Source organism: Pseudochaenichthys georgianus, unplaced genomic scaffold, assembly GCF_902827115.2.
Source record: "Pseudochaenichthys georgianus unplaced genomic scaffold, fPseGeo1.2 scaffold_426_arrow_ctg1, whole genome shotgun sequence".
In the NCBI taxonomy this organism is placed as follows: Eukaryota; Metazoa; Chordata; class Actinopteri; order Perciformes; family Channichthyidae; genus Pseudochaenichthys; species Pseudochaenichthys georgianus.
This window is the reverse complement of record NW_027262991.1, coordinates 42015-56132: the sequence shown is the minus strand read 5'-3', so window position 1 is coordinate 56132 and position 14118 is coordinate 42015. Positions and strand designations below refer to the sequence as shown.

General features: G+C 45.5%; 1 pseudogene; it reads left to right on the top strand.

The window, feature by feature from the left end:
• The first annotated feature begins 2303 nt into the window (after positions 1-2303).
• Positions 2304-6041, top strand: LOC117442413 (uncharacterized; annotated as a pseudogene).
• The last annotated feature ends 8077 nt before the right edge of the window (positions 6042-14118 follow it).

Sequence of the window (14118 nt, the reverse complement as noted above, 5' to 3'; positions counted from 1 at the left end):
TGTTGATAGGTAATAGATTAAGAGCGGTGAATCATCTTAGAAACAGGAAGCGCCCAAACGTTCGTGTGAGTTTATCTAATTTAGCAGTGATTCCATTTCAGCCACAGCTTGTTACAAAAAACCTGACTGATAGTGTGTTTAACGAACTTAAACTAGCTTTATTAAATGTCAGGTCTTTGGCAGGAAAAACATTTTTAATCAATGATGTTATCACTGAGCACAATCTTGATTTTATGTTTTTAACAGAAACTTGGATTGAACAAAATAACAGTGCAGCTGTTCTTATCGAATCAACCCCTCCCAACTTTAGTTTTATGAGTCAGGAAAGAATGCATAAGAAAGGGGGTGGAGTTGCTATTCTGTTCAATGATTCCCTTCAATGCAGGAAGACATCGTATGGGAACTTTGCTTCTTTTGAATATGTGGCCCTTCAGCTGAAATGCTCCTCTCGAGCTCTGTTCCTAAATATCTAGAGACCACCCAAATACTGTGCAAGCTTTTTTGATGACTTTACTGAACTGCTGTCTCTAGTGTGTATTGACTTTGACCGTCTAGTCATTGTTGGTGATTTTAACACCCATGTTGACAACCCCCAGGACAGAGGGGCTAAAGAACTGTTTTGTGTTCTTGATAGCTATGGACTGACTCAGCATGTGACGGAGCCCACGCACAATAAGGGGCACACTCTGGACTTAATGATCTCAAAGGGTCTGAATATCTCTAAGGTTGTGGTGACTGATGTTGCACTCTCTGATCATTCCTGTGTGTTCTTTGAGAGCTCTATTTCTGTTCACACAAGTGTTCAAAAAGAGGTAACCACAAAGCGATATTTAGAAATGTTTACGATATTTAGAAATGTTTACTCAGAATTTTTCTTCCACACTTGCCCCTGCTAACATCTCAGAAAATGAGCTAGTAGATCATTTTAATTCAAAAATTAAAAATGTTATAGATGCCATTGCTCCAATTAAGGTAAAGGAAGTGTCTGACAAGAAAATATCTCCATGGAGAAAGGCCATGACCGTTAAAACAGAAAAAAGAGAATGTCGAAAAGCTGAACGCAGGTGGCGAAAAACAAATCTCCAGGTTCACTTTGAAATCTATAAAGAGAGACTTGGCCTTTATAATTTGGAATTGAAAAACGCACGACAATCGTTCTTCTCTGACATCATTACCAACAACAAAAACAACGCACGTGCCTTGTTTGCTACCGTCGACAGACTAACTAACCCCCCAGTGTCAGGAGCCTCTGAACTTCTATCCACCAGGGCGTGCAATGATTTTGCCTCCTTTTTCACTGACAAAATTCAGAACATCAGACAAGCAGTCAGTGCCTCTGCATCAGGAACAGCACATGTGTTGTCTCTGTGTCCACTTAACATCAATTCAGACACCATGACACAGTTCCATCAGATTAATGATAAAAACCTCGAGGACATTATTCAACTTCTGAAGTCCTCCTCCTGCTGCCTTGATATTATTCCAACAGGGTTTCTCAAAGATGTTTTGCCTTGCATGGCCTCAGAACTACTTCATATAGTAAACAAATCTCTTCACTCAGGTATTTTTCCACAGGCCCTGAAAACTGCAGTCATTAAACCGCTCTTAAAAAAGAATAGTCTAGATGCTTCAGTAATGAACAATTACAGGCCCATATCAAACCTGCCATTTCTAGGTAAAATCATTGAAAAAGTGGTTTTTCAACAGTTGAGTAATTTCTTGCATTTAAATAACTGTTTGGATGTGTTCCAGTCAGGCTTTCGTCCAAACCACAGCACTGAGACTGCTCTTGTAAAGGTCTTTAATGACATCTACTTAAACACAGACAGTGGCAGAACTTCAGTGTTAGTATTATTAGATCTCAGTGCTGCGTTTGACGCTGTTAACCACAGCATATTACTAGACCGACTGGAGAACTGGGTGGGACTTTCGAAAACAGCTCTAAATTGGTTTGAATCCTACTTAACCTGTTAAGCCTGTTAACCTGTTTTTTTTTTCACGACAGTCAGGGTATTGTTGTGACCGAAGAGGGCCAGGTGGTGAGGGTTGCCACAGATCATTTCAGGGACAGCTTCAAGGAGAAAGATGTGGGAAGAGGAGATGATTCCCTGGAACTGCTGGATCGCCAGGTTCCAGGGGACATCGTGCAGGCTTGAGAGTTCCCACTAACGGTTAGCGAATTGGAGGGTGCGCTCAACAGAATAAATAAGGGTAAGGTTCCTGTGGAATTTTTTGCAAAGTTCTGGAGCATACTAGGGCCAGTATTGTTGGAGGTGCTGACGGAGGTACTGCAGGCAGGAGAAATGAGCGGGTCTTTAGCCACCGGGGTGATCTCCCTCCTGTATAAGAAGGGGGATCGCACTGAAATAGGTAACTGTCAACCTTTGACCATGCTATGTGTGGACTATAAACTCTTGGTAAAAGTTCTCACAGATAGGCTAGGCGAAGCAATGCCCCATTTGGTTCATGTTGACCAGACATGTGCGGTGCCAGGGCGTTCAACAAGATGGAACCTGCAGCTCCTAAGGGATGCTGTAGCTTGGGCAGAGGACAGAAACCTGCCACTCATGCTGGTTGCTCTTGACAAGACCAAGGCGTTCGACAGGGTGCAGTGGAGATTTATGTTCAGCATTCTGGAGAGGCTAGGTTTTGGTAAAGTCTTTATGAGGTGGTTGCGCACATTATACATGGGCGTGGGGAGCAAGGTAGTAGTGAACGGATACCTAGGCGATTTTTTTCCGGTTACACTCGGGTGTGAGACAAGGGCGCCCTCTCTCACCACTGCTATATGTGCTCTATATGGAGCCTTTGGCTGCAGCCATCAGGGCCGACACAGGGGTCAGAGGGTTTCTAGTGCCTGGCAGTGGAGGGTTACGGGTGAAACTGTCCCAGTATGCAGATGACACCACTTTGCTGCTTGATAGGGATGAGTGCCTTATTCGTTCGCTGCAAATCATGGAGGACTTCGGCAGGGCATCCGGTTCCAAGCTTAATTGTGCAAAGTCCTCTGTGAAGTTTTTTGGGAAATGGAGAGAAAGGATGGATGTGCCAGGGGGTCTTGCTTGCTGCCCAGGGCCTATAAAAGTTCTGGGGGTCAGGTTTGAGTCGACTAAAAGTGCTTCCCTGAGTTGGGCAAGACGGCTTGAGGTCGTAGAGAGGAAAGTGTCTCTGGAAGAGTAGGCAGCTGACCTTCATAGGGAAGGTATTAGTGCTGAAGGTAGATATATTGCCATCGCTCCTATATCTCGCATACATATATCCGTTGCCGGTCAGCATGAGGAGGCCTCTCATGCGCCTCTTGTTTGGCTTCATATGGGGTGGGAGATATGAGTATGTGGCAAGAGGCCGCATGCTGGCTGGGGTCGAAGCAGGGGGGAGAGATGTACCACATTTAACTCTGAAGATGGACTGCATCTTTGTTTCAACCTTATGTAGGGAAGTATCAGGCCCAGTAGTACATCCTTCTGGTTTTTTTATCCGCCTTTTCTTTTCTCATCAAGCAAGAGAGCTTATGGCCTGGAGCAATTTGGGGCCCAGGGCGGAACAGCAGCCATGGCACTACCGCCATGCAGCAAAGTGGCTTCGGGCTCACCCGGAGGCTGCCGGGCCAGAGGTGAAACTCAATCACAGAACCCTATATCAAGAAGCCAGAGAGAAAATCAATGTTGGTCCTGTTATTGGAATACCATCCAAAGTGTGGAGGAGGATCCAGCCGAAGGGACTGGACAATAGGCTGAAGGATCTTAACTGGCTGTGCCTGCTCAGGTGCCTGCCAGTGCGGGAAATCATGCACCGTCATGGATTGGCAAGGTCTCCGGTGTGCCCTAGGCCAGATTGTAAGGATGAAGAGACCATCAGACATGTCATGTGGGACTGTACATTCGCACAGGGAGCATGGAGAATCAATCAATCAATTAATCAATGTTTATTTATATAGCCCAATATCACAAATGTTACATTTGTCTCAGTGGTCTTCACAGTGTGTACAGAATATCAGTATGACAATACGACAGCCTCTGTCCTTAGACCCTCACATCGTACAAGGAAAAACTTCCAAAGAAAACCCAGTTTAAAGGGAAAAATGGGAGAAACCTCAGGGAGAGCAACAGAGGAGGGATCCCTCTCCCAGGATGGACAGACGTGCAGAAGAGTGGAAGGGTGGTTAGGACAGAGTTTTCCTGGTCTTAAGATTACATCGAAAGGGGCTCGGGTCCTGGTGAAGCATGGGCAATGTTCCCCGTTTGGCTAGTGGTAAGCCTGCTGAAGAGACATCTTTGGCTGGCTAGGCAGGATGTTGCAAAGAACAAATGCTGCAGCAGCATAATGGGGATAGTAGGAAAAGTAAGGGCAGATATGAAGGGGAGAATGGAGAGGGACATTCTGAAATGGGGACAACACGCCGCTTTGGAAAGATGGAAGGAGGGTTTAGGGCTGGTGGGGTGAAGACCAGATCACCTGATGGTTATTGCATTTATGAAAAGTAAAAGTGTTATATGTGTTGTATTTAAAGCCCCTTGTTTACTTGTTTGTAAACTGTGTATACGAATTATGTAAATTAAAGCTTTGTTTGAATAAAAAAACAAAGCTGCTTAAATCTGAGCCAGAGGGTGTTGGCGGCATCAAGCACCCGCCCGCTTCTTTCAGTCCTGGAGATCGAGGGTACCTCTTCTACCCGCGTCAACCAGCTGTCTGCCGACGGTGCAGGTAATCAGGCCACAAGGAGGGAGGGTGCACTGGCGCCAGCTGCCGGATTTGTGGCCATGGGGGTCATGAAGCTAAAAACTGCACTGTGCCCAAGGCCTGCCATGGCTGCGGTGGGACCGATCAACTCTACCGTAGCTGTCCTGGGCGTAGGAGGACGTTTGCAGAAGTATCCGGGGCCAACAACCAGAGGGAAACAGCGCTCGAGGACCTCCTGGAGGGGCTTTTTCAGGACCATCGGGCCGCTATGCTTCCAGTGATTATGGTGGATACCGCAACAGTGGAGCAGGGACCAGGCGGTGGCCCGGGGACTGGCAGCATGGGCCAAGGCCTCGCGGGAACTAAAGACTCACCTGTAGCAGGCGAAGTGGGTGTCAAGCCTGGGGCACGAAAAGGATCGCAGGCTTTCGGAACAGAGGTTTCAGCAGACAATGGGGACTGCACACAGGTTGGAAACAGCAAAAGGCCAAAGACCGAGGGGATGAGGGTGCGGGCCAAAGAGGTGGTGGGTAAAGTAGATGGGCAGAAGAGGGAGGGACTGGTGAAAGACAGTGACCATGATAAGGGCAAAGAGGACACAAGCCATGGTTTGGGTGGGGGGATGATGGGGAAGGACCCAGGGGTTGCAGGGGTCGGTTTCCCAGGGGGGTTACCACTGGACCGGGAACTACCTACTGCACCACTTCTGCCACCACCTCCCTTAGGGGAAGATGCACACAGGGTTCTGAGAGGCCCTCCACCCTTTTAAGCATGGTTCCCTCATCATGGGCCGACCAAATGGACAGCTTAGGCGAGGACCCCTATGCACAATTGTTATTGGAATTATGAAATGTAAAAGTGTTATTTGAGTTGCATTTACTGCCCCTTGTTTACTTGTTTGTAAACTGTGAGAATGAGTAAATGTAAAATGTAAATTGAGGCTTTGTTTGAATAAATAAAAAATCTGTTCTCATCAGACCAGTGGGCAATGGCCGGCTCCTTACAATTCCCGTGCTTGCCGGCAGGGGAGGTCCTCACAGCACAGCTGGTACTAGCTGCCATCAAAGACGCCATATGGACCTCCAGAAACTTGCTGGTAAGAAGGCACATGCAGATCCCCCCCGTGGCTGTGATCCGGATGGCTGCAGGCTGCAGCAAAAATAGCGACACGCGGCACGCCCAGGACACAGCCACAAAGAAGAATCGCCTCTGTGCTCATTCGGACAAAGGAGTCGGAGCCACACGGGAAAGGTCAAAGCAGCGCAGGCCCGACTCTGCGGGAAAGGCAGGTGGGAAGGAGCAACAGGGTGGAGGTCTCCGCTGAGCACCTTGACAAGATCCAGAGAGACACAACCTGTTAAAAAAGAGAGAAAAAGAGATGGACTTTTATTAATCCCTCGTGGGGAAATTGTTTCTCTGCATTTGACCCATCCTAGTGTTAGGAGCAGTGTGCTGCCATTTTGAACGGCGCACAGGGAGCAGTGTGGGGAACGGTGCCTTGCTCAGGGACACCTCGGTAGCCCTTGCCGGGACTTGAACTGGTGACCTTCCAGTTGCCAAGCCAAGTCCCTATCTTTTTATTTTTTTGTTATCTTTTATTATCAAAAATAGACATTTAACATCTCATCACAACTACATAAAGCATTGCTCATAATACACACATTCAATATTTCATAGCACTATCTTAAGTGTAGTGTGCCTTAACTTTTCCGCTCAAAGTTGAAGCACAAAGCTCCCTCCTCCTCCATCTCAACTAGCCTGCTACCATCCACAAAATCCTCGCAAAATGTGTCCTTCTCCACATGTATTAACACAAGGTTAATGTCCCTTTTTACTGTCCTCTTCATTATATGCCACACATCTGACATTTTACCCTCGAAATGGGCAATGTTCCTCCTTATTTGGACCGCACGCCTTGCATGGCTCAGAACATAATTTAAGAGATTCACATTGCATTCATCCTTCTTCTCTATCACACCAAACAGCCACAGCTCCTTCTATTCCATTTCTCTCACATACCATTCATTCCAACATCTACCAATGAACTCTTTAATCCTTCCAAAAACACCAAGCTCTTTACATTCAACAAACTCATGCAAACACGTTTCAACCTGCTCCTTACACACATCACACTCTCTCCCAACAGTTGCATCAAAATGACTAATGATCAGGTTGTTAAACACCCTATTATGCCTCAACAACAAATCAAAATGATCACATTCAATACTGTTCCACTTAATTTTCACATTCTCCCACATTCTCCTGCCAGTCATACCGCTCACAACACTCGTCCACACCTTTTCTGATGCAGGTCTTCTAATCACCTCCCCTTTTAACCATTTATACATATTTTTTGTTTTCACATTTTCTATTTTTACATTGACATCCTCTTTCCCCACATATAGATCAACCACAGTCTCCTGTCCTTTAACACTCTCATTCTCAATCATTGTTAACCACTCACTCGGCATTCCTTCTTTGATTTCTCCCATCATTCGTTCAGCTGTCCCTAAATACATTACTCCATCTATTTCCCTAACCTCATCCACTATCACCTGTGCCCTCATAAATCCTGGTACATACTCTAACACTACATCCTTGACCCTCCTCATCCACTATCACCTGTGCCCTCATAAATCCTGGTACATACTCTAAAACTACATCCTTGACCCTCCTCATCCACTATCACCTGTGCCCTCATAAATCCTGGTACATACTCTAAAACTACATCCTTGACCCTCCTAATCCACTATCACCTGTGCCCTCATAAATCCTGGTACATACTCTAAAACTACATCCTTGACCCTCCTCATCCACTATCACCTGTGCCCTCATAAAGCCTGGTACATACTCTAAAACTACATCCTTGACCCTCCTAATCCACTATCACCTGTGCCCTCATAAAGCCTGGTACATACTCTAAAACTACATCCTTGACCCTCCTAATCCCTGCTCTCCACATTGGCCGATTGAACAAGGAACACTGCTCATGAGTGATCCTAGGGTTTAGGAAGATCGGCTGCTCCCACACCTGCTGCACATTCACACACTCATACCTGACATACTTCAAAAACTCGCCCCAAGCACTCATCACCTCCCTTTGATAAGCACTCATACCATTCAACATCCCCTTTTTCAGCACCATAAAAATAGCACTATCACCACATCCTCCACATTTATTTATTTGTTCTTTTAAGAACATTTTCCATATCTGGTCCTCCTTATTTCCAATGTAGCGAACCATCATTTTAATTCCAATTGCTTTTATTTTCCTTCTTAAATGTATCAGCTTTAAACCTCCATCCCTACACTCATTTTCTAACACTTCTCTAGCTATCTTTACCCCCCTCCCACCCCATATAAACTCACTAACTATCTTATCTATTTCATTCACTACACTATCCGGCACATCTAAAACTGTCATTATATAAAGTGCCCTACTCATAATTAACCCATTCACTACTACTATCTTCCCCCTCAACTTAAGCCCCCTCATCTTCCAACACCTCAACGTCTTCACTAAACCATTCACTAACTCTACATACTGTCTGTCCCTACCCTCCACATCTTTCATTCCCAAATTGATCCCCAACACCCTAAAATAATCCTTATTTTCTTTCAACCCTATATCACAACTCCTATCCCTCACCTGTCCTATACATCATCTCTGACTTTTCTATATTCACCCTAGCTCCTGATGCCCTACCATACAAACGAACTGTCTTCAACACTTCCCTAACACTTTCGCTATCTTTAACTGTAATGGTGGTGTCATCCGCATACTGATAAACTAAACTAACCGCCCCTCCTGGCACCTCCACTCCTTTTATATACCTGTTTTGCCTCAGCAGCGTCGCGAGGGGCTCGGCTGACAGCGCATATAGCATTGCTGAGAGAGGGCATCCTTGCCGGACAGACCTCCCTAGCTTAAACACATTGGTTACCACCCCATTAATCTTAACACAACTGACTGCACTACTATAAATTCTCCTTACCCACCCTATTAATCTTTTCCCAAACCCTGCCTTCTCTAACACTCTATACAAGAAACCATGACTAACCCTATCAAAAGCTTTATTTAAATCTAAACTAACTACTATCCCACCCTTACCCTCCTTCATGTGACTAATTGTGTCCCTAATACTACTAATAGTGTCACAAATATCTCTCCCTGGAATACTATACGCCTGTGTGCTCCCCACTACTGATTTTATAACCCTCTTAATTCTATTTGCTAACACCCGTGCTAGCACCTTATAATCCGTGTTTAACATACTAAGTGGCCTATAGTTTTCTAACTTCTCCCTATTCCCTTTCTTAAACAATATACTAATTATCCCTGTTGATATGCCTGCCGGCAATTCGTCCCTCTCCTCCAAACTCTTGTACAGTTTCAGGAGTATTGGTGCCAACCCCTCCCTAAACTCTACATAGAATTCAGACGTCAGACCATCTATCCCTAGACTCTTATTCCTACCCAACCCTGCTATAGCTAACTCTATCTCCCCTAATCCTATCTCCCCCTCGCACATGTCCCTACCTTCATCACTCAATCTAGCTTCCATACTATCTATCACCTGTTCTAAGCTCTCCCTATCAATCTCCTCAGCCTCAAATAACTCCCTATAAAATTCCTCAACTCTCTCAGCAATCCCTACAAAATCTGATATTATTTCTCCTCCCTTTCCTTCAACCTTCTCTATATTATTCTTCCTCTGCTTTACTTTCTCTAGCGCCAAAAAAAAACCTGTACTTTTCTCTCCCTCAACTGCATACCTAGCCCTACTTCTTATGATAGCACCTTTACACTTTCTCTTCTCTATCTCCCCCAACTCATCCTTCAACCGACTATACTCATCTAGATCTCTCCCTATTTCTATATCTACCTTTTTAGCTTCCACCTTTAACTCTTCCCTAACCCTTTTCTCTTTCTCCCTTTCTATTTTATTCCTATTTTTACAACAACCTATACTTATCCCTTTTATTTCATTTTTAAACCCCTCCCAACACACTCCCACATCCTCACCATTCAAACCTCCCCTTTTTACCATACATTCTCTCACTTTAACCTTATACCCATCATCCTTCAGCAGACAGGCATTTAAGCACCACACTCCCCCCCCCCCTTCCTTTTCTCACTGTTCCAATGCAGAAACTCAATATGTTATGATCACTCATGGCAGTATCCCTATATTCAATTCCGCCAATTTTCTCCCCTAAATTACTCCACACTAAATCTATTCTACTTTGTTTCAATATCCCTCCCACCACTTGATTCCTAGAAAACACCCGCTCCCTACTATTCCTTTCCCTCCACACATCCAACAGCCCATTTGTCCCCATTATTGTTTTGAGTGCACCACGTGATGAATCACTATTAAAACCCATATTCACAGACACATCCAGCTTCGAACACCACACATTGAAATCACCTACAATCATACATTTTCCCCCACATTTATCCTTCAACCCTTCAAAAAACTCCCTCCTCCTCCTTGTCTCATTCGGTGCATAAACGTTTACTAAATGAAATGTTTCCCCCATACATTCAAACATTATCCCAACCATTCTCCCAACACCATCATCCTCACATTTCCTTATATTCGTTACCACCCCTGTTTTAATTAATATTGCCACCCCTCTAGCACCCACACTCCCATTATTTACATACATTTCTCCCATCCATTCTTTCCTTACATCCTCCACACACCTTTCATCCCAATGTGTCTCTTGCAAGCAGATAATGTCTGAGTCACATGTCATTAAGGCCTTCTCTCTCCTGTCCTTGGACCTCAGCCCATTTCCATTGAAAGAGGAAATTGTCACCATTACAAGTGTTATTAAAGTTATTATTGTTTTCATTCTATTTATTTTTTGTCCAAACACTTTGCACCTTCTCCTGTCGCTTTCACCCGTCTTCTCTCCACCGCTTTCTCCTTATCGGCTTTCCTCTTTGCATTCAGCCTGCTGGATTCTCTCCTCATCCCTCTTCTCTTTACCCCAGCGTTCACCTCACCAAAGATCTTCTCCTCTATGGGTCCTATCATCTTCCCCTCCTCTTCCTCAGACTCGTTCTCATCGTCATCTCCTCCCTCCTCCATGTCTGACACAACCGAGCTGACCTCCATTCCCTCAGCCGTCTGTCCTCCGCCTCCTTCTCCTTCTCCTCCTCTCCTTCCACCGACAGCTCCTCCTCCAGCCTCAGGATCAGGTTCACCTTCAACGTCCGCTTCAGCCTCGGTATCAGTTTCTGCCCCCAGAATAACATCCACCACAGCCTCTACTTCAGTCTCAGCCAAACCTTCACCACTCCTCGCAGTCTGTCCATCATCCGCAGCAGCCGGAACAGCATTAGTATTGGCTTTGCTACTACACATATTTCCTTCTTCTGCTTTCCCCTTCTTCCTCCTTCCGTCTCCTCCACCATCCATGGCAGCCGCGTCAGCTGCTCTCTTTGCAGCAGCCGCCACAAACACCGCCGCGACAGCAGCCACAGTTTCCTCGTTGATCCTGCTCCCAGCCTTATCACTTATATCCTCTTCTTCACTCTCTTCCTGACTTCCACCCTCCTCTTCCTCCGTTCCATTCTCTGCTGTGTTTTCCGCCTTGGCACTTTCTCTCCCCCTGGCTCCGCTCGCCCCCTCCTCCCGAGTCACACAGTCCCGAGCATCGTGTCCCTGCTTTGCACATTTATGGCATCTAAACTCAGGGCATTCTTTGTATAAATGCCCTGGCCTTATGCACATCCTGCAGACCGGTACCTGCTTGTCGTGGATTACCCTGAAGTATTCCGGCCCCTCTAGAGTCTCGAACCGTGTGGAGTACGGAAGTGACTGCACTTCCTTATTAAATTCCACTCTCAGAAACCTCGTCCCATCAACCACATCAGTGCCAGGCCACATTCTTCTCTTGATTGCCGAGACAGGTAGAACCCCCCACATTGCCAATCTGCCTTTAATTGTGGTGTCCAATATATACGAAGGTATATGTAGGAATGAGACAGTTAGTTCCTTTGCCATGCAGTCTCTGCCCCGCACCATAGCCCCATTGATTCTTATTCCATCCAACAGTTTATTTTTCCCTTTTTCTTCAGCCATTGTCACTTCATATAGCCCATCTCCTTTTACCCGACATCCCATCACAACCCCACATTCTTTCTTAACTCCTTTTAGCAGATCCATCACAGTTACCACTGCTTTTCCACCCTCAACCGCCACCACCACCGTCAGTTCCTTTTTATATTTCTCCTCCTCCACAATCAACTCAAACTCCTCTCTCACCTCCTTTTGTTTTCCTACTCCTGTTTTTCCCTTTTGTCCATTCGCATTTTCGTTGTCATTTTCCTTTCCTTTTCCATTCACATATGTCCCGTCCTTCTCCGCACTCTGCTGTAATGAGCCAATGTCCGTGATCCGTGACGCAGTTGATAAATCCATTCCCGTTTTCTTTGCCAGTTTAGCCATCCGATCGAAAAAACACACAGTTCGGGGGAAACCCCCAGCCAGCAAGGCTGTTTGGGGGAACTCGGAACAAAAAAAAAAAAAAACCACAACTATAAGTTTGACGATACGAAAGAAATCCACAAAACAAACAATTCACTTCTTTCCTCCTGAGACCAAAGTCACGCACGTCCTCTCACAGTCCAAGTCCCTATCAACTGCGCCACCACCGCACCACTCACCGTAATGGGGAGTGGGATGAGTTACCCTTGATAGGGACTCACTGCGCTCCTGCACAACACCTGTAGGAGCAAACACAGTGGTGGTGGCTTAAAGCCCCGCTCCGCGCCGTCCGTTAGATGAGCCTGGTCAGATTAATAAGAGAAGGAGTTCAAAACACCGGAATAAAAGTTATAACAATAATCTGATTTGAATGTTAAAAAACACCAATACACCAAAATACACCTGTGTGACTAAAATGTGATGTAAATATGAAAAGTGCAGTGTTTCCCCTCAGGGCTCAGGGTTTACTGCCTTGGCAGGGTGCTGCTCGGGTACCCCGAAAAAATGTTATCCTCTGGAGCAGAGAGAGGAGCTGTGGATTATTGTTATTGATATCGTACAGTAACAAAGTATTTGTACATTAAAAAGTAATACAGTACAGTGTATTTAATCAAACAGCCTACACTTCTTCCTTTCATTGAATCACCTGACTATAACATACCTCCTGTGCTGCTGCTGCTGCTGCTTCTCTCTGCCTCATCCTCTATTGCTGGAGGCAGCTCCACCTCATCTGATCTCTGATATGAAAGCAATGTGTTATGATCATATTGAGCTGTTGGTGTGAGTCTAACATTAAACAAGCAGTCTACTTGTCATACATTGCTGACGATACATTTTAAGAGGCAATTTGTTGGTAGCATCAAGCTAGCAAATCCTGCAGTAGCCTCACATCAACAGGTGTAGAACATCCAATTATCCTGAGCTGATTTACTGAATAAACCAACTCACATCTTCTGCTGCGTTTCATTGTTGTTTTCTGTCGAATTCAATACTGTAGTTCAAAACCGAGGTACCTGCTCACCATCTGTGAGCTATTTTTAGAATGCCACGCTACATTCGTTGTCGCGCGCGTCCACCTGGGCAGGCTGTGTGTGTCCTTCTCCCGTGACGATAACGGCTTGCGGTTAAAAAATAATAATAAACTAATTTGAAACTGGGGGGGGGGACACAAACGGGCAGACAGCAGAGCTCGGGGCAATAATGCTAATTTGTTTGACTTTTTTTACACTTCGTTATTCTCCCCCTTTCCTCCGCTCTTGTCTGTGATTGTGATTGTGAGTGTGGGGGTGTGGGGGGGGCATGCAGAGGCACCACAGTGTGAGGTTTACCTTTGTGGACAAAGATGGGAAGCAGCTGGCGTTGTCCAGAAGGGACTTCTCCAGAAACCTCATTCAAAACGTTTTAAACTTTTCCCCTGATGACCTAAACTGCATCCTCACCCTTCCTTTCAACAACGGTTTGGATGTTAGCTTCCGCACCTCTATGGCCTTTAGAGAATTCTGGATAAAGTTTGAAATTGTAAAAGCCCAGTGTTTTGCTTTTAATGTTGAGAAACGAACTGGCAATGCCTTGAAAGTAGTCATTGTCAGGATGTTCAATGAGACAGTAACTGCAGAGGACATTCACTTTTGGCTGGGTAGATACTGCACTGTGAAAGGCCTGGCTACCAAAGTGAGAGATGAGGACGGCATTTGGAACTGTGCCTGGCGGGTCCCCATTCAACAATGGCAAGACCCCCAGGGCTTTGAAGGCCTTAAACAAATGGGGCGAAGCCTGCGAGCTATAGTTCAGGCAGTCAACTCGAGCATGTGTGCTGCATTCATACATAACGCCACTCTACAACCAACCAAACAGTCTCCTTAATATGCTCAGGGTGTCCGCGGGGTCTTAAAAAGTATTAAAAGTTGATAAATCAATTTAGCGAAAATTAAGGCTA